Here is a 19,753-nt window from a genome sequence, read left to right on the forward strand (position 1 = left end):
GACTCATACAGCCTCTTTGGAAATCAGTATGGAGATTCCTCAGGAAAATGGGAATTAATCTACCACTAGACCCAGCAATTCCACTCTTAGGCATTTATCCAAATGAGGCAGGTTCATACAACAAGGGCATCTGCTCCACTATGTTCATAGCAGCATTGTTTGTAATAGCCAGAACCTGGAAGCAACCTAGATGCCCCTCAACTGAAGAGTGGATAGAGAAAATGTGGTACATTTACACAATGGAGTATTACTCAGCAGAAAAAAACAATGGAATCTTGAAATTCGCAGGGAAATGGATAGCACTGGAAGAAACCATCCTGAGTGAGGTAACCCAGTCGCAAAAAGACAAACATGGTATGTACTCACTCATATATGGATTTTAAATATGGATCAGGATAGTGCCAGTCTGCACTTCCACAGATAGAGAGTCTGGGAAACAGGAAAGAACCTAAAAGATATGCATATATGCATAGTACCCAAGAGAAGAGGATGGAGACAAGATCCTCTGAATGGATGGGGAACAGGGCGAGGGGGGTAGTGGGACCTGGGAAGAGTAGAGGGGGTAAAGAGGAAGGGAGTGGGTCATGGGGGAACAGGAAGTTGAGGGGGTGGGGGTAAAATAGGGGGAAGAGGGAATCATAGGATCGAAGACAGATCAGGCACCAGAGTGACCTCGAGTGATCTAAAGGTATAACATCAATTGGCAAGCTAAGCAATAGTGGAAGGACCACCTCGAATGCCCATTCCTGATAATGAACTTGATGTCTATAACTATCCGGGAGCCTTCATCCTGGGACTGATGGAAGCAGAGGCAAACACACAACTAAGCACTGAACTGAACCCAAGGAACCCAGTGACAGAGAGAGAGGAGTGATGAGCAAATTGGCAAGGAATGGGCTGGCAAAACCAGCAGAGACGGCTGATCTGAACAGGGGAGTGCTCTTGGACCCCAGACCGACAGTGGGGAGGCCAGAATGGGACTGATCTGGTCCCCCAAATGTGAGTGTCAGTGAGAAGGCCTGGGCAACCTATGGGGCTCTGAGCTGTGGATCAGTGTCTATCCCTGGTATACAATCTGTCTTCATGTGCCTATGGCACAAAGAGAGATGCTCTCTCAGCCTGGACTCTTAGGGGAGTGCCTTGACCCTACCAAGAGTGAAATGATAGACTCTAGACATCCCCTATGTGGAGGGATTTGGCAATAGGGTGGGAGGGAGGGTGGAAGGGGAGTGCGGGAGGAGGGGAGGGAGAGGGAACTGGGATTGACATGCGAAACAAGCTATTTAAAATTAAAATAAAAAATGATTAAAAAAAAAAAAAAAAAAAAAGAATCCAGTTTTCAGTAGGGCCCCTTCTCAGAATTCTTACATTGTAGTCGCAGATGACTGTTCACACTGATTGTGCAAAGTTCTTTCTTAAGGTCTGATTGGAACATCTGTGATTATGAAATGCTTTGCCCATTTGGCTCCTTACATTGCCTTTTAATTGATTACAAAGCTATAACTTACAAGTCTTTTATTGAATGGGTATGATACTTTAATTGTAAAAATTTTGGGGGCTGGGGAGATAATCAGCAGGTAAGAGCACTAGCTGTTCTTCCAGAGGATCTGGGTTCAATTCCCAACATCTACATGGCAGCTCACAACTCTTTGTAACTCCAGTTCCAGGGAATATGACACTCCCACACATACATACATGCAGGCACAACACCAGCATGCATAAAATAAAAATAAATTATTTAAAAGGAAAAATTATCAGCTGAGTGTAAACAATACTTGTGCTACCATGGCTGTTGCAATCACATTTGAGTCTTAAGTAGTTCTTATATGTTTGCAGAAACTTCTAACTAGACTAACAAGATTGTATTCCAGTTCTCTATGAAATGAATAGGTTTACTTATTTGAATACAAAGATGCTGATCTATTTGGCTAATGTCTGTTACTAGGTAAACTAAAGTTATCAAATTCTTAAATATGGGTTCTGAAGTTTATTGTCCCACTCTCAAGACACTAAACACTTCAAGGCTGGTTCTTTAGACTCTCTCTCTCTCTCTCTCTCTCTCTCTCTCTCTCTCTCTCTCTCTCTCTCTCTCTCTCTCCCTCCCTCCTCTCTCTCTCTCAGCTAGAGTGTAGAGTTATGATGACTGATTTATTGGGGTTTAAATATGCTTATCCGATTTCTTAGTAATTGCTCCCATGTTTGAGTCCTCTATGAAGTTACTTAATTTGGAGTTGTGAGACCCAGTGGTAAAAATAACCCCTCATACTGAGCCCCTAATGCCAGACTCTTAGCTCAGATTTCATCTTCATTTTCCCACATTGATATAGTACCAGCCTTAATATAAGGCTAGTTTTAAGTCTGATTTCACAAATGATGATGGGAGTTGTTGTAACTTTAAAAAGTGGGAGAAATATGCCATACAACAGAGTTCAAATAGAGGAGTTTTTATTAGGGAAAAGGATCACAAAAAGGGCAAATGGGATGGGAAAGACTGGCCTCTGGGGACAGGAACAGCAAGAGGGAGGAAAGAGAGGCAGAGAGAGAGAGAGAGAGAGAGAGAGAGAGAGAGAGAGAGAGAGAGAGAGAGAGAGAGAAACAGAAAAAGGATGGGAGGTGAGCAGGGCCCTTTTAAAAGGGAACATAGTGAATGTGCACAGGTGGTGCTCTTAGTGGCTGCAGCTGAGGGCATATTCTGTCAGAACCCCTAGGACAGGCCAGGACAGATGCCTGAATACTAACAGGAGTTTAGTGACTTGTCCTACAAACAAGTAGGAGAAAATTTGCCTCTGTGTTTGTCATATTGCTTATTATTCTCTAAATCTTTATCCCTGGAATATTCACCCTTAATCTGTTGGGTCTAGTATCACTTGAACTTTGGCAAAATGGAATTGAACCTTATGTTATGATTATCTTCTCTCATGCCATGCATGCTGTATCCATATTTCATATATGTTTACTCACTAAACAGAATTCAATTGCCAAAATGTGTCTATGTATTGTGCTTCTAAAGTACAGTAGCAATGTTTATAATAATTTTGATTTTATGTACAATATCTCCATATGCATTCTTTCATATCTCTTTTGGCCACCTGTTAGGCTTCTTTGTACTAACTACGATTCCACAACTTGGTCAGACATCATCTTTAGTATCCTCACTATCATCCTAGTAATTGCACAGCAGCATCTTGTGTTTCTTTTTTTTTTTTAATTTCCCATATGGTTGAAGAAGATAAGCGCTTTTCTGTGTAATGTTTTAGTTATTTTGCTTTTCTGCTCTAGGAATTGCCCTGTGGGTCTCCTGATACCTTTCTTCTGTATTTTTACTAATTGACTATCTTATTCACTTGTAAGAATGCTGTTTGATAGAATTTCTGTAAATTACATATGTAGCCTATGTACCCCACCAATTGGCTTCTCCTACTACTGTCATAGTGCCTGCTGCATTTTGATGACAGGATGATTCAAATTTTACTGTGAACAAGTATATAAATGTTTTATTATGTCATTAATGGTTCATTACAAATATCTTCTAACCTTGGTTTAATGAAACTATTTCCCTATACTATTGTTTTAAAATTCTAATTTCTGCTGTCATTTTCAATCGTAGCTTGAAATTGCTTTTTCTATCATACAAAATTGGGGTTGAGTTATTTTTCCCTTGGAGAACTTCAATTGTCCCAGGACAATCTACATAAAAGACAGCTTATTCTTTCATGTCTCCATTATTATTAAATAAAGTGTCTATTTACATGTAAATTTTGTGTGTAGGTTTTCATGGGTGTTCTTCTCTGTTTCAGCGGTTATTTTGTATAATCTAATGCCAGCTTACCACACTTTTAATATATGAAGCCTTATAAGTAATACTGATAATTAGTAAGCCTAGTCTTTCTCCATGACCATCCTCATATGGAATATGACAGCCATTATTTACCTTCTGTAAGTTCACATGGACTTAATAGAATACTTATTTGTGGAGGGCCCTAAATACAGATAGCATAATAGAAGCCATCTTAATATTCCTACTGTATTCTTAGAGACTAACACTTAGTTAAGTTTCTCTTTCTCTGTGTCTGCTTATCTTCCTGTACAGCATACTTTCAAGGTCTGCAGTCCAGGCTCTTCCACCCTTCTGCCACCTGGCCTGAACCCCAGACTCACCCAGCTGCAGACTTGTGTCCTTGGAACATACCCTGCCAAGGAGAACTTCTGCTCCCCCGCCCTTCTGCTACCTGCCTTACTTAAGTCCTGTTGGTACTTTTAATAAACGAGACTTGATCAGAATCTTGTCTTGTCTCTGCCTCTCTCATCTCACTCCCTTCCCTAGGGTTCCCGTTGACTGACCCCCAAGGGCCGGTGCACTTATTTCCACAAAATATTCTATTTTTCTTTCATTTTAACATGAATTTTATCATTATTTATTTCATAATTGATATACATTTACATTTCAAAAATAAATAATTTTGTTAAGACATTGTCTTAGCTAGGATTTCTATTGCTGCTACAAAACACCATGAACATAAAGCAAGTTGAGAATGAAAGAGTTTAGTTGGCTTATACTTCCTTTTGCTGTTCATCATCAAAGGATGTCTGGATAGGAGCTTGAACAGGGCAGGAACCTAGAGGCAGGAGCTGATGCAGAAGTCATGGGGTGGTTAGTGCTTATTGTCTTGCTTCCCATGACTTATTCATCCTGATTTCTTACAGAACCCAAGACCACCATCCCAGGGATGGCACACACATGCATGTTTGTGTGTGCCTGTGTATATGTCTCTGGGTGTGTCCGTGTAAATCTGTGTCCAGGCATATATATGTGTGCTTGTGTCTGTTTGTGTGTGCCTGTGTGTGTCTGTGAATATTGTGTGTGTCTGTGAATGTCTGTGTATGTCTGTGTGTATGTGTGCCTGTGTGTATGTGTCTGTGTTCTATGTGTATGCCTGTGTATATCTGTGATCCTCTGTGTGTGCCTGTCTGTGATTGTGTGTGTGTGTGTGTCTGTGGTATGTGTGTGTGTGTGTGTGTGTGTGTGTGTGAGTGTCTGTATCTGTGTGTGCAGGTACCCATGGATGCTGGAGGTGTCCGATATCCTGGAACTAGAGTTAAAGGGCATTATGAGCCATCTGACACAGGTATTATAAACTGAGCTCAGGCCTTTGCATCTGAAAAAACAGTATGTGTTCTCAACAACTGAGCCATTTCTCCATCCCTACAATATTTTTAAAGGTGCATTATGTAAGTAAAGACTGATGATATACAACTATCTGGTTGTGGCATGAAATCAGCTTTTAAAAAGATTTGTATTCTCAAGCATTTATGGATTTTATATTTTTAGTTAGGGGTGCTCAAACTGTGTTTACTGAGAGAGTCCAGTTGGACTAGTTTCAGCAAAATTCAACTTACAATGGCTGAAAATAAATTCATATTACCCATCAGTGGCTAATTAGAATGTAAAAACAATTCTTTTTTTTCTTTTCTCTTCTTTTTTTTATTTAGGTTAGAAACAATCTTGTTTAATATGTCAATCCCAGCTCCCTCTCCCTCCCTTCTTCCCCTGCCCTCCCCACCAGGTCTCCCAGTCCCCCAACCAATCTCTACTCTGATCCCCAGGGAGGATGAGGCCCTCCACAGTGGATCTCCAGTGACTATCATTTCATCCAGGGCAGGGTCTAGGCCCTCCCCTAAGAGTCCTGGTTGAGAGAGCCTCCCATATTGTGGCATGGGGACTCAAAGTCTATTTGTATGCCAGGGATAAGTACTACCCATGACCCCATAGATTATCTAGGCCTCCTCACTGACACCCACATTTAGGGAGTCTGTGTCAGTCCCATGCTTTCCACACAGCCATCAATCTGGGATCCAAGAGCTCCCCCTTGTTCAGGTCAACTGTTTCTATGGGTTAAACCAGCCCAGTCTTAACTCCTTTGCTCATCAGTTCTCTCTTTCTGAAACTGGATTCCAGGAGTTCAGTTCAGGAGTGTTTGTTTGTGGGTATCTGCCTCTGCTTTCATCAGTCACTGGATGAAGGTTCTGTTTCCTAGACTCTCTGGTAGTGGGATTGTATGCTGGCACTCCCCTGATTCATGTCTAAAATCCATAAATGAGTGAGTACATACCATGTTTGTCTTTTTGTGACTGGGTTACCTCACTCATTATGGTATCTTCTAGTGCCATCCATTTGCCTGCAAATTTCAAGATTCCATTGTATTTTAATGCTGAATAGTACTCCATTGTGTAAATGTAAATGTAAATGTAAATGTACCACATTTTCTCTATTTACTCTTCAGTTAAGGGGCATCTATATTGCTTCCAGGTTTTGGCTATTACAAATAATGCTGCTATGAACATAGTGGAACAGACATTCTTGTATGAATGTGCATCTTTTGGGTATATGCCTAAGAATGGAATTTCTGGGTCTTGTGGTAGACTGATTCCCATTTTCCTGAGGAATCTCCATACTGATTTCCAAAGTGGCTGTATAAGTCGGCACTCCCACCAGCAGTGGAGGAGTGTTCCCCTTTCTCCACATCCTCTCCAGCATAAACTGTCATTGGAGTTTTTGATTTTAGCCATTCTGACAGGAGTAAGATGGTATCTCAGAGTTGTTTTGATTTGCATTTCCTGGATGGCTAGGGATGTTGAGCACTTTCTCAAGTGTCTCTCAGCCATTTTATACTCCTCTACTGAGAATTCTCTATTTAGTTCTGTACCCCACTTTTTGATTGGACCCTTTGGTGTTTTGTAGACTTGCTTCTTGAGTCCTTTGTAAATTTTGGAGATTAGCCCTCTGTCAGATGTGGGGTTAGTGAATATCTTTTCCCAATCTGTGGGTTGCCTTTTTGTCTTGCTGAATGTGTCTTATGACTTACAGAAGCTTCTCAGTTTCAGGAGGTCCCATTTATTAATTGTCGCTCTTAGTGTCTGTGCTACTGGAGTTATGTTAAGGATCTGGGAAGAGTTGGGGAGGGAAAATCATCATCAAAATACATGGCACTAATTTTGCTTCCTAACAAACATTGGACTAGGCATTAATTTGTAAATATTTGTTTCCTCAAACTCACTGGAAGGAACAGATTCAGAAATCTGCCTGAAATTAACTAAATGCTATGTCTAATGTATTTAGAGCATAACATGGAAGTTCATCAAGATTAGTGAGTAAAGATGATAAGTTAAAGCATTTAAATTAATATTTGCTGAAAATTTGCTAATCAAAGTTTCATTGTGAACCACGTACCACAACTTTAGGGCGCTGTATTGTGTTGCACTGGAGCAGAATACCCAACAGAAACATTCGAGAAAAGAAAGGTTTGCTTTGGCTCACTGTTTTTGAGAGTTTACATCCATGGTGACTAAAGTCATGGAGGAACCACTCAGTTCATGGTGGTGGTAGCATCTAGTGGAGATAAGTCACATCATGACAGGCCAGGATGCAAAGAGAAAGGTCAGAACCATGGTCAGCTAACTTTCAAGAGCTCATTACTAATGACCTATGACTGTCAGTGACACCCCATGACCCAAAGAAACAGGAAATTCTGGGAGACATTTTGACAAATACCTTCTATCATCTGAAAAAATGTCTAAGTTTTATTTTAATTTTAATGTATGCCAAGAAACACAATTTACACCAAAAAGAATGGAAAAGAACTGAATTCCTTGAGACAGTGGCAGTAACTCCATAATTTCAGTAGGTCAGCTCCCCAGTAGCTATTGCACAAACTTTCCTCCCTTTGACAAGGTGCCAGGTATAGACAGTTTGACTATTTCTTTACCTTTCTTGGTGTCTGCAGCCCAGGACCAGACATGGAATTTAAAGAAAGCTCAGTTTACAGTGTCATTATTACTAGCGATATCTACAGAATCCCTGCTGTGTCTATCATACAAAAGGCTTTGCCCAACATAAACTGCCAAAGTGACCTTTTCTTTGCTGTTGGTACCCAAAAGGAATCGTAAGGCCGGATGGACACACTGGCATCTTTGCTTCTTCCACATAATTCATCATCTTAGCACAGAAATACCCAGACACAGAGCATTAAATGCCACTGTCTGATTGCACTCAATTCTCCTATAGTAAGTAGGCTTCATTCTAGTTTTACACCAAATTCCTCAGGAAGTCATCCAAATGATTCTGAACTTCATTTTTTTATGTTGGAAAGCCCAGGCTGGACCACTCATCCAGACAAATGGATGAGACTAGCTAAGCATCCTGTTTCTATCCAATACCCCTAGTGTAGTCATGTCTAGTGCAGTCCCCAAAATGGCATTCAAATCTCTAAAAAAACCTTTTTAAAATACCCCCTCCCAGCTGTAACCTTTAAATATTTAAGTTATTGATTCTTCTAGTGGGATCGGGTTTGTATATAAGTAGAAAAATAAGACTTCATATGTACAGCCACACTCTAGAGACTGCTTCGATCCCTGCAGCAGCTGGGCATACTGAACATCTCACAAGGCTTGTCTTGACACTTTCACAATGGTATCCTAACACTGGAACAAGTAACCCTTAGCCATTTCCAGGTGCTTCTTTTTTGCTGGTTACCATATTCAAAGCTTGTTGGTTTGTTTGTTGGGTGTTTTTTGTTTTTGAAGAAGGATTGCCTCCCTGGCCCTTCTCTTATTTAAACGCCAAAGGGTAAACTAACTAGAATGCCATCAATCACAATTTTTTCCAGGCCTTGGATTACATAGGTTCTATGATGTGACTTTGTCCCCATGTTCATGTGTTGAAACTTGATCACAAAGGCGATGGCATGATGAAGCCAGGCCTTTAAGAGGCGACTGAGCGATGAGGGTTATCTTGGGGTTCTGGTGAAACACTTGACTACCGTGTTTTCATAAACTCAGAAATCCTAAATTTGCTTCATAACAAGTGAAACTTTAAAAATTATGCCTCGGGGATCTGTTTCCCAAGGTACCATATTAAGTGTCTGACCCAAAACTCTTGGAACATGGCAAGATTTCAGAATTGCAAAATAGGAATTTTTGTAAAACAACATTTGAAACTAAACTAAAACATCTTAATATATAATTTTTTATGTTGAAATAAGAAACACGCTATTTTGACAGTAGCAGGCAAATAGTCTTATCACTGTTCTTCCTGCGCAAAAAATAATTTCTACCTTCATTCATTCAGCAAATATGTTGGTCTGAGTCAAGTGCTGTGTTGTAGAAAAGGCTGCTTCTCAGGTTACCCTTGAAGTAAAATGGTGTATGATTCAGGGAAATGAAATATGTGAACTGGTGTTTAGTGTTGACAGGCACTGTGATTTTGTGGGAGTGAGGACTGGCCCTTTTCCAGTAAATATGACCTGGTGGAGGGGTAGGGAGACCGAGCAGGGTCATTGCTCAGTAAGGGGATCACATAGAAGTGAGGTGAACACAAAAGGAAATGCACCTCTTAAAATTTGTTCACCAAAAACAAACAGAACAAAACACAATTGTAACAGTCAAGTGTACTTCAAAGTACCTGTTTTGAAATACCAAGATTTAAAATTTTATAGAAACAGACAAGTGCAAGCAAGAAGGAAATTGAGATTGATAGCCATAATTACACTGTGAGATTCACAGTTTTCAATGAGAACATTTTAACCTGTAATCCAGACATCTATCTCATGGAGTTCGGTATGCAAATTTTGCATCTGTGTTTATTTCAAGAGTTCTCTACAGTTAAGTTCTATGTATGACATAATCCATTGTTTAGTCAAATATAGTTATTTGACATTTGCTCTTCAGTGCTTCTATTTTAATTGTATTTCAATGCTGTGTATTTTATGGAGTTGTCATCTATAGCCTAGTATAGTAGCTCCAGAAAGTACAATGTCACATACCCCAGAGAGCCTTAGAACCTTTTTGGTTAAAAGCATTTTTATAAAAGAAATACAAAGAAGTTAATATCTTTTTCACTGTGTTGGCATTTGAACAGATGGTGCAAACTTGAGCGTACATTAAACCTGACAGTGTTCCATGAATCAAATACATCACCCGAGTTTGTAAACAGCATCTATATCCTTTAGGATCAGGTTCTCTCAAAACACTGTCAGTCAGCCAGCTTCAATTTAAAATACTCTTTATGAGTCAATAAAATAAATTAATTTTATTAAAACTAAATGTATGATCACATAAAATTTTAATGTCTGCTGTAAAAACAATATCCACTACACATAAAACACCACTGCCATAGAGCAAAATGGGTGACAGACACACATTATTTCTATGTTGACACAGAAACAGAATTTTAATAGAATGGTTTTATTTGAAAAATAACTGAAACAAGTTATAATTATTCAGAACATCATGTCACAGATAACAAGTGACATTATTACTCATGAAACTGGGGTTCAAAGAGTAAGGTTACACAGTCAGATGATGTCTTTCAACCCAGGTGTATACCCTCTCACCTAATGAAAAGAGAAAAAACCACACCCCTATTACTCTACAACTCTGATCATTGAATTGATTCAGAACTAACACAGAACTCAAGCCAAGGCAGGAAGATCTCCCTGAGTTTGAGCCCAGTCTGGTCCACATAAGTGAGTTCCAGGACAGTCAAGGCTGTTACACAGAGAAACCCTGTCTTCAAAAACAAAAACAAACAAAATAAAAACTATTACTAGACTCAAAGGCAGTGAAGTCTAAGTCAGATCTAAGGATCTAAGGGAGACAAACCATCTGTCACAGACATTGGGAGAAAAATCTATCCAGCTGTGTTCTTCCTGGAATAATACTAAAATGACAATTTTTAAATGTCTAAGAGACAGGATAAGGAAGCAAATAAATCAGCACCCCAGAGAGAAGCCATTAGACAGTGGCCCTCAATGGACAGGAACAGGAGCAATGAATGCGAGTGGGAAAGAAAATGTAAGTAGAGGTGAGACACATACACACGTAAGCTCATGCAGGAGAGAAGCTCAGAAGTGACTGGCCAGGAAACTGAGTCACTAACCTGGGGCTGCCTATGGCTGATACTGGAGCATTTGTCTTGTTGTGACACACTACACAACATTTTAATACATTTTTATTATAATGAATCACTAACAGCATATTTGCCTTTTGTGTCAAGCGAAGCAAAGGAAAAGATAAATTCTATCCTATGATTGCTTACGCCTCCCTTAATTTAGAAAAGCTGAAACCTCAACACATCTCCGTTCATGCCTTAGCTGTTAGAAGGTTAAAGCTAAACTTAACCTGAAAAACTCAAACGTTATTTCCTGAGTCTTGTTACTTATAGTATTTTTTAACCTTTAATATTTGTAGTTTATTATGGGCTTAACCTTCAATTTTCATTTCTGATGGTAAGTACAGTATAATTCCAAATGACTTCATGGCAGAAATAGAAATAATACTTTGTATCAGGTCATCTGGAAATACGAACAGTGTAAAGCCACACACATAATACAAAGATTCCATTTATAAGAGCATACAAAACAAAAATGACAAGTGGACTGATTTGACAATTGTCATATGTTACAGGAAATATCAACTCAATTTCCTTCTTGGAGACATGCAAAATATCAGTTACATGAAACTTGTCTCAGTACTCAGTTGTCTGGAAATTCTCCAAATAATCCACACCAAAAGTACAGAAAGAAAAGGAAAATGCCTCCCAAATTCTAACAAGAACTGTTAGGGAATAGTTACATTTAAAATATTTGATTGACTGAACTACTCATTCATTGTAAACACATAGTAGTTAAGAATATCTCCAATGTAATAGGTCAAACATCAGTTTTAACGTAGATTAAGAGCAGAATTCTTGAGACAATATCAATGTCATAATTGACAGTGCTTCTAAGAAAAAGTCTGACATATAGATAAGACGTTTGTAGAACACTACACTGAGATCACAGAAATTCTCTGTGTATGAAATAGCATTTAGTATGAATGTCATGGTCTGTCCATCCACAGAAAGGGTAGTAAGTAAATTGAAGCTTTCCTTTATTTCCAGCTCAAGTTTGTTCTCTATTATGAGGGGTTTTTAAAAATGTTTACTACATATTGTTTGAAAAAAGGAATAGACACAGAGATAGGCAACCTTCAATCGTATCTTGGAAAGTGAAAGTCTGAAAGTTTCATCTTTCCTTTAAGATGTGAGACACACTTTCACACAAATGCATGATTTCACCACATAACAGTTCTGCTGTGGTCACCGGCAGTTTCTGTCCCCAGTGCATAGAAAGGAAAACATGCAAAGGTCAGGACTTACCTATGTGGACAAACAGAAGCAGCAGCTCTCACTTGGCAGTTGAATATCTCACGATGTGGCTTTAGTCCATTTATTTTTCTACCAAATGTGATTACTTAACTATCACTAAGTTATTAACCAATGCATCATCACAGGGTTGATTCCAGTCCTTAAAACGTGGCCACGACACATATTTTTCCTCTTGCTTCTAACAACAAAAGCTTTAGTTAGCTAAGATGTATGCTCTTAATATTCTTAAACTTGAAATTCTTATTTGAGCCCTCCTTTCAAGCTGTTACCTGAAACATAAATGAAACTAGCATGAAAAGGTAGATAAAACCATCCAAAGAAAATAGCAAAATGTAACACCCCTTGCAATCAGCCAATTCTCATGAATCTCCTACTTACAAGCCAACACTGATCATCATGGAAATGATGGACAGAATAGGATTTGAAAATAGAACCAACAGCTTTTGTGGGTAGATTAGGTATGAGACAAAGACACAAAGTTGCTAACTTTTAGCTTGAGCAGCAGAGAGTATGGGAAATGGGAAGAATAAGTTTGGGGGAAAGAAATATGGAATTTTTCTAGAACTGTTAAGTTCAAGGTGAAAAAGAAATTTGAGCATGTCATGGTTTTATTTAGTGATTTGTTTGGCTTATGCTTCCAAGTCTGTCATCTTAGGGATGTCAAGGAGGAAAGAACTCGAAGCACCCAGTCACATTACATCATAGTCAAGAGTAGAGAGTGGTACATTGATGTATGCGGCTGGTGCTCCACTGACTCACACACTCTTAAACAGTTCAGTTAAGAATCCATTTCTTAGGGAATGGTACCACCCACAGTTTAGGGGCCTTTTCTACCATGGTTTTTCTACCTGCAGGCCCATCTGATCTACACAGTCTTTTATTGAGAATCTCTTCTTGGTGATTCTAGATTGTGTCAAGCTTACCATTAGTTTAAACTAACTATCACTGGGAGCCAATTTGGTGCCAGGAGGCGAGGTAGGTTCACTATATATTTCAGAATCAGATTTATGATGAGAAAGTACTGGAAATAATAAGTCAAGAGGATCCTGTGGAAAGATGATAGAATAAAGGATATGGAAACCCACAGTAATATTTCAGAAGCAAGCGGAAAAAACACTTTTAGACCAGTTCCCCAAACAGCCATCAATTGTCTCAATTCTTACTAAGAACCATGCAAGATGACAGCCTTGACTATTGGGTATTGCAACATGATCACCAATAATGGCCTTAATAAAATGAGATTTCAGTTAGAAATAAAATTCTAGTTAAAATGACTTGAGAATAGATGTCAAACAAGAAATTGGAGACAGAGGATAAACAACAGGTCTGTTACTTTTGCCAAACAGTAGGGAAAAGGAATAAGACAGTAACTGGAGAGAAATGCATGACTGAGCTTTTTGTTTTTGTATGTTTAGTTTGATTTGGGTTGCTGCTTTTTTTGAGTATGAGACATACAGAAACCTGTCTGAATGGTTTTGAAAAAAAATACAGTGGAGAAAAGTGATAACATAGTAACAACACAAAATAACTCCAGGCGGAAAGTAGTTGGGAAGATGCCAACAAACAATGAATTAGCCAAAAGCTTGAAACACAGACAATTCATCTACTATAAAATGAGAGAAAGCAGAGTACTAAAGATTGTATGACATGTTCAGTTTGTAGTTGGACTTTTCTTTTGCCACCAGCTCACAAGTAATGACACAAAGACTTCTTATTAATCATGAAAGCTCAGCTTGTTCCTAACTAGCTCTTATAACTTAAGTTAACCCATTATGTTAATCTGTGTTCTGCCACATGTCTTGTGGCTGTTACCTCTCTTCCTGCACATCCTGCTTGCTTGCTTGCTCTACATCTCCTAGCATCTCTGCATGCCTCAACTCCTCTTCTCTCTCTGTCTGGAAGTCCCGCCAATACCGGCTGCCTAGCTATTGACTGTCCAGTTTTTTATTGCAACAGTCACAGCAATACATGTTCACACAGTTTAAGAATATCCCGCAACATTCAATCTTTTGCCTTGCAATATAGTATTGTCATCTACAGAGCTCATACTTGAAAACTGAACAATTAAGTTGTAAATCAAAACTACCCCCCCCAAACACACACACCTAATAATGGTTTAAACAAGTTTAAGATTTTGGGTTGGTCCACATGCATTCAGAGCTACCCTTAGGCTGTATATGTGTTCTAGCTTGGATACACATGGATATGATAGTTCATGAATTTGAGTAGGCTGGCTATGACAGAGATGGTTTTTTTCTCTCTCTTATTTTATTAGTGAAATCAGAGGAAAGGGTATTATTATGAGTTAAAGAAAGGGGAAATTGGAAAATGGAAAAGACAGTCCAAATTAGTGGTCTTAGTGAAAGGGGAAATGAATTGAATATGACAGTTGTTTTACTGCTATATAGTACTTGGTGATGGCAACAGGTGCAGTTATTTTAATACATGGTATTTTATTTCAGTTATTTTAATTCATGGGCATTTAGAGAAATATCCATGAAATTTTATTATGTGTTGAAAAACATAAATCAGAAGAAAGTCCCATAAAATACACATTGGTGTTTCTTTTGCTTAGTAACAACAGTTCTCCTGACTCATATCTCCCCAGATTTGGATTGTAATAAATTTGTAAACACTCTTGTTTCATTTCTCAGTGGTGTTTCCGTTATGTTTTCCTTCCCTTTAGTGCTCATTTCAGACAAATGAGATACAATCTCTACCATAGACTTCCAAGACTCCACTATCTTGCAAGATTAAAATTCAGATTGCCTTCACCTTTTGCTATTCCCTTGCAAGATAAATGTGTCTCAAACACAACAATAGTGTATTATTTTATGCCCCAATCTAAATCACTCCTATTTCTTCAATACTTCCCATGTAATTGGGAATTCCTCTCTTTTACGTTGTTTGTGTTTTCCCCTTCACACCGTTTCCATTCCATGTCCCTTGTCTAAACCTCCTTCTGGAAAGTTCGGAGGTGTTTGTATTTGGCCCACTGTGAGGTCAAAACACCTTCGGAAGCCTGGCCAGATATCAGAGGACCATGGGGGACTGTCACAGTGGTCATCTGCAGATTTGCTTGAAGAACACTTCACAAACTGTTAGCTGTGAGCTAGGAAGATTCTTTTGGTAATCTGTTGATCAGCTGCTCGTTGGTTGGCTCCTACGTGAGCTGCAGTATTTTCCTCCAAAGAGGACAGTAGAAATCCAGCAGAGGAGAGAATGGTGGATTCAGCTCCTCAAACCAACCAACTTCCTATCCTCCTTCAATCATATGGGATGAATAAAGAAACAAATAATTGGAATGGTTTGGCTAACCTGTTTGTCATCTAAAAGAAACAATAAAAACCCAAAACATTGTTTAGAAGGAAAAGGGAATAAAAGCCTTATTTCTAACTAGGCTGTATTCATTTGACAGCACAGTTGGATCAGCTGATGTTCTGGATAGTTTCCTCAGAAGTCCACCACAGAGGGAGGCAAACACATAAGGTAACAAGTCATTGGCATGTTGTAAGGCAAGCTGTTTGGGGATTTATAAGAATGCAGTCAAATGTCAAACTACAGAGTCTCCTGAACTGGAGAATACAAACTGTTGAGGTCCAAGGAAGTCTGGGAAAGTTCAGGCTGCCCACAGGAAACACTACACTGGAACTCCTGTCTTGCAATAGTGTAAAAACATAATATGAAGACATCTGTGAGTGACTCTTGGAAATGTTTGAGAAAGGCTCTATACTGGGCTCTCCAAAGTATGCTACTCCTTTCTGTCACATGTTCAATAGCAGTCACCCCACAGCCTCCCTCCTTATTGCAGGGCAGGCAGAGGTCACTATGACTCAGGATAGAAACTTGCCAATGGGAAAACGAAAACAGACGCAACTGAAGGATTGCAAAAGCTGAAGGAAATCACATCAGGGCTCACAAGGTGCATGGAATACCCTGCAGAATGTATAGAATTAACCACAGTATCCTCAATAGTTGAGCTATAACTGATATTGTCAGCTTAGTGGATATAGGACAACATAAGACTTCAGACATGGTCTTCCACAAAAGTAAAATATCCTATAAATATCTTCTCTTTGGTTCTATTTGGTGCTCCAGGGAAGGAATGGCAATGAGTATATTGTAAGTAAACGTTGACGGCAGAGTGCAATTAGAAACAAAAAGCAGTCTTTATTATACTTATTTTTGAACATCTTCATGATAAACTCAGTGCAACAAAATTGATAGTACCTGGAAAAACATTAATGATGGGTTTCTGTACAACAGTGCTCATTGAGAAAGACCAACAACTGACCACATCCAGATAGATCTATTTCTAGTGAATTAAAATTATTTTCAAATATTTAACTAAAGTTTAATTCCAGAATAAACTCTTACTTTTCCAGCATGTGTTGTTCTTAACGCATAATTTTGAATTGCCAAGAAAATTTTCTGAGAATTTTTATGCTGATATTAATAAGAGGTATTCAGTTTACAGTTTATTTTCTTAAAGGGATTGTGTGTGTTTGATGCTTTTTCATAATGCTGGTGAGCTGGCCTCATTGAATAAATGGGAAAATGGTCATTTCTTTCTCATTTTCTAAGAGTTTATGTGAGATTTCATTCTTAAATGTCTACCAGAGCTCACTGTGCCTTAAGTAACTGAAGGCCACTTGTTTTGCATCTTTTCAGGCTTTTCTTCAGTTTGGAGAATTTCTATTACTCTGTGTTCAGGTTTTTGTCCTGGTTCGTAATCTACTGTTAAAATATTTTATTGAGGGTTTTATTCACAGCTATGTCTTTACAATAATATGTACATAATTCCATTTTGTGAATTTCTTCTAGTTTCCCCATAAATCTTGCTGATTTTTTTACAGTTCCAAACATGTTTCCAGCAATCATTTTAAAATCCTTGTCCAGCAGCACCATCATTTCTGTAACATCTGGATTTTCTCATTTTCTGCAGCTAGGGGCTCATATTTTCTTGCTTCTTTGCGTAGCTAGACATTTTCTACTGGCTTATGGACACTGTAACATACTACTTTGTTGATAGCCTACATTTTATTTGTTTCATTGAAGAGTTTTGATTTTGGGGTACATGTTACAATTTGTTGTGAAGCAGTTAACCTTTTTCATGACCAGCTTTAAGTCTTGCAGTGTTAGATTGAATTCAGTCCCATCACCGAAGAAGAACCCTCCTCCCATTGCTATTAAATATCTAGCTCTTTAGTAAGGTCCAAATCTGGCTACTCAGAAGTCAAAGATCTACTAACCATGTGCAATTCTGGAAATTGTTCAGTTGGCAAATTGTTTTGAGGACATTTTTCACCCTAACACACATATCTTTCTATTCACCAATAAATGACAAAAAGATTTTTGGAGTTCTTCTAAGTAATCCTCCCCTTTTCATTGCTCTGGCCCACCCCACTCTAATTTATGACTGTTGGACCCAGAAAAAAAATGCCCAACTTTGTATTAGCTTCTCCTCCCTGAGCTACAGTACAGAAAGTCCATCCAGGCTGCCTGGATAGTCTTCATTTGTTTTCCTTTTCTCTGAGATCACAGCCAATGCTGCTTTTGGCACAATGTCTAAAAACGTTCAGAAATACACAGAGCCTCATTTGTAGTTGCTTACAGAAGGAAGACAGGCCTGACTCTAATCTGCAAGAGCTAGAGAATGAAAGCCTCTTGCTTGCCTGGCTATATCTGATTTACACAGTCCTTTTGTTTTTCTCCCTGACACCAGTTTGGAAACTTTTATTCATTAATCACTCTTATTCATAATTCTCTTTCCATCTCACTTCGCTGCAAACTTAGGCACAAGCTAGAGAAAGTTTTAAACACCATCAGAGCTGGGTTGTGACTCTCCAGTTGATCACCAAGTGTTCCATTCATCAGCTCTTGTATTTTATCTTCTAAGTATTGCCTGCTAAGCTGATGATCAACAGCAGATGCCATATATAAGTTTGAGCAAACACTTAATGAATACAAAGCTTGAGATGAGACTCACAGGGAAAACACATTTTAGTTACTGTCCTGTCTTGCTCCATTCACAATGTCGTAGAAAAATGCCATATGCTGAGTGACTTATAAACAATAAAATTTATCGCATAGAGGCCTCAGCAATCTATGGGACCTTGGAGAGTAGAGCAGTATTTATTTCTGGCATACAAATAGACTCTGGGAGACCATTCCACATGGAGGGATGCTCTCTCAGCCTGGACACATGGGGGAGGGCCTAGGCCCTGCCTGGGATGATGTGACAGACTCTGAAAATCCCTCATGGAAGCCCTTACCCTCCCTAGGGAGCAGAGGAGGGATGCATTGGGGTGGAGTGTTGGGAGGGTTGGGGGGCCCGGGGCGGAGGGGAGGGAGAAGGAACTGAGAGTAACATGTATAAAAAGTTAAATAAAAATAAAACAAGTAGACCCTCCCACACTCTAGATGGTAGTTTTCCATGTGCCATTACAAAGCAGTGAGTTAAGACTTCTGACAGTGACTTGGATGTTAGGGTCAGTTTTCTTGTACTTGGAGATATAATTTCACTTGTGCCACTCTCTCAGTGACAAAACTTGAGGGAATTTTCTCTGCCTATAATTTTTACAATGTCTTATCCCTTGTTTTATTATATCCTGCTCATCCTACAGATTCTACCTTTGTGTAGTCACCTCCATCATCCTGTACAAATTTCATCATTTCCAAATTTCTTTATATCTAAGAAATATTCCACTGTGTGTTGGGGAGTACTGAGGGGAGATGAAAGTAGATAGTAGGAGTGGATATGATCAAAATACATTATAGGCAAGTATGGCATTTTGAAGAACAAATAAAAATATTATTTCATTTTTCAAGGGCATGAATTGAATCATTGGTAATGGAATGACTATTTCTTGGTTGTAGGTATTTTATTTTTCAAGGGATTCTCTGTGGCTTTGGAGGCTGTCCTGGAACTCACTTGGTAGTCCAGACTGGTCTCGAACTTACAGAGATCCACCTGCCTCTGCCTCCTGAGTGCTGGGATTAAAGGCATGAGCCACCAACGCCCGGCTGGTTGTAGGTATTTTACTGTATGCCTATTCTTTCAGCTAGTGCTGCTGTCTACAATTATTTAGTGCTTTGGTCAATATTTATGAAAATGAAGAAAAAAGCTAGCATATTTCTATGTATAGCAAAGGAACAAACAGTGATTTTGAAGAGCCCTTTAAGTCTTCCATAGACTTTGTGTATTTTTATTCTGCCTCAAAACAGTTACAGCCTCTCTAATGAAATTATTAATGCTTTGGACACATTAATAATGACAATCATAGCTAAAAATGCAATGCAGAGACCTACCCTGAATGTGGGTAGCACCATCCCATGGGCTGGGATCCTCTCAAATAAAAAGGAAAAAGTGAGCTGAACACTAGCATTCATATTCCAGACTATAGAACACAATTAAATCAACTGCCCCCATGTTCTTGCTGCCACATCTAGAACTACTTGTTCTATTTGCCATGCTTTTCCTGCTGTGACAAACTTCATGGATTTTATGCCAAATAAATTATTTCTTCACTAAACTCTTTTTACCAAATA

Source organism: Mesocricetus auratus, unplaced genomic scaffold, assembly GCF_017639785.1.
Source record: "Mesocricetus auratus isolate SY011 unplaced genomic scaffold, BCM_Maur_2.0 Super-Scaffold_100015, whole genome shotgun sequence".
Classification (NCBI taxonomy): Eukaryota; Metazoa; Chordata; class Mammalia; order Rodentia; family Cricetidae; genus Mesocricetus; species Mesocricetus auratus.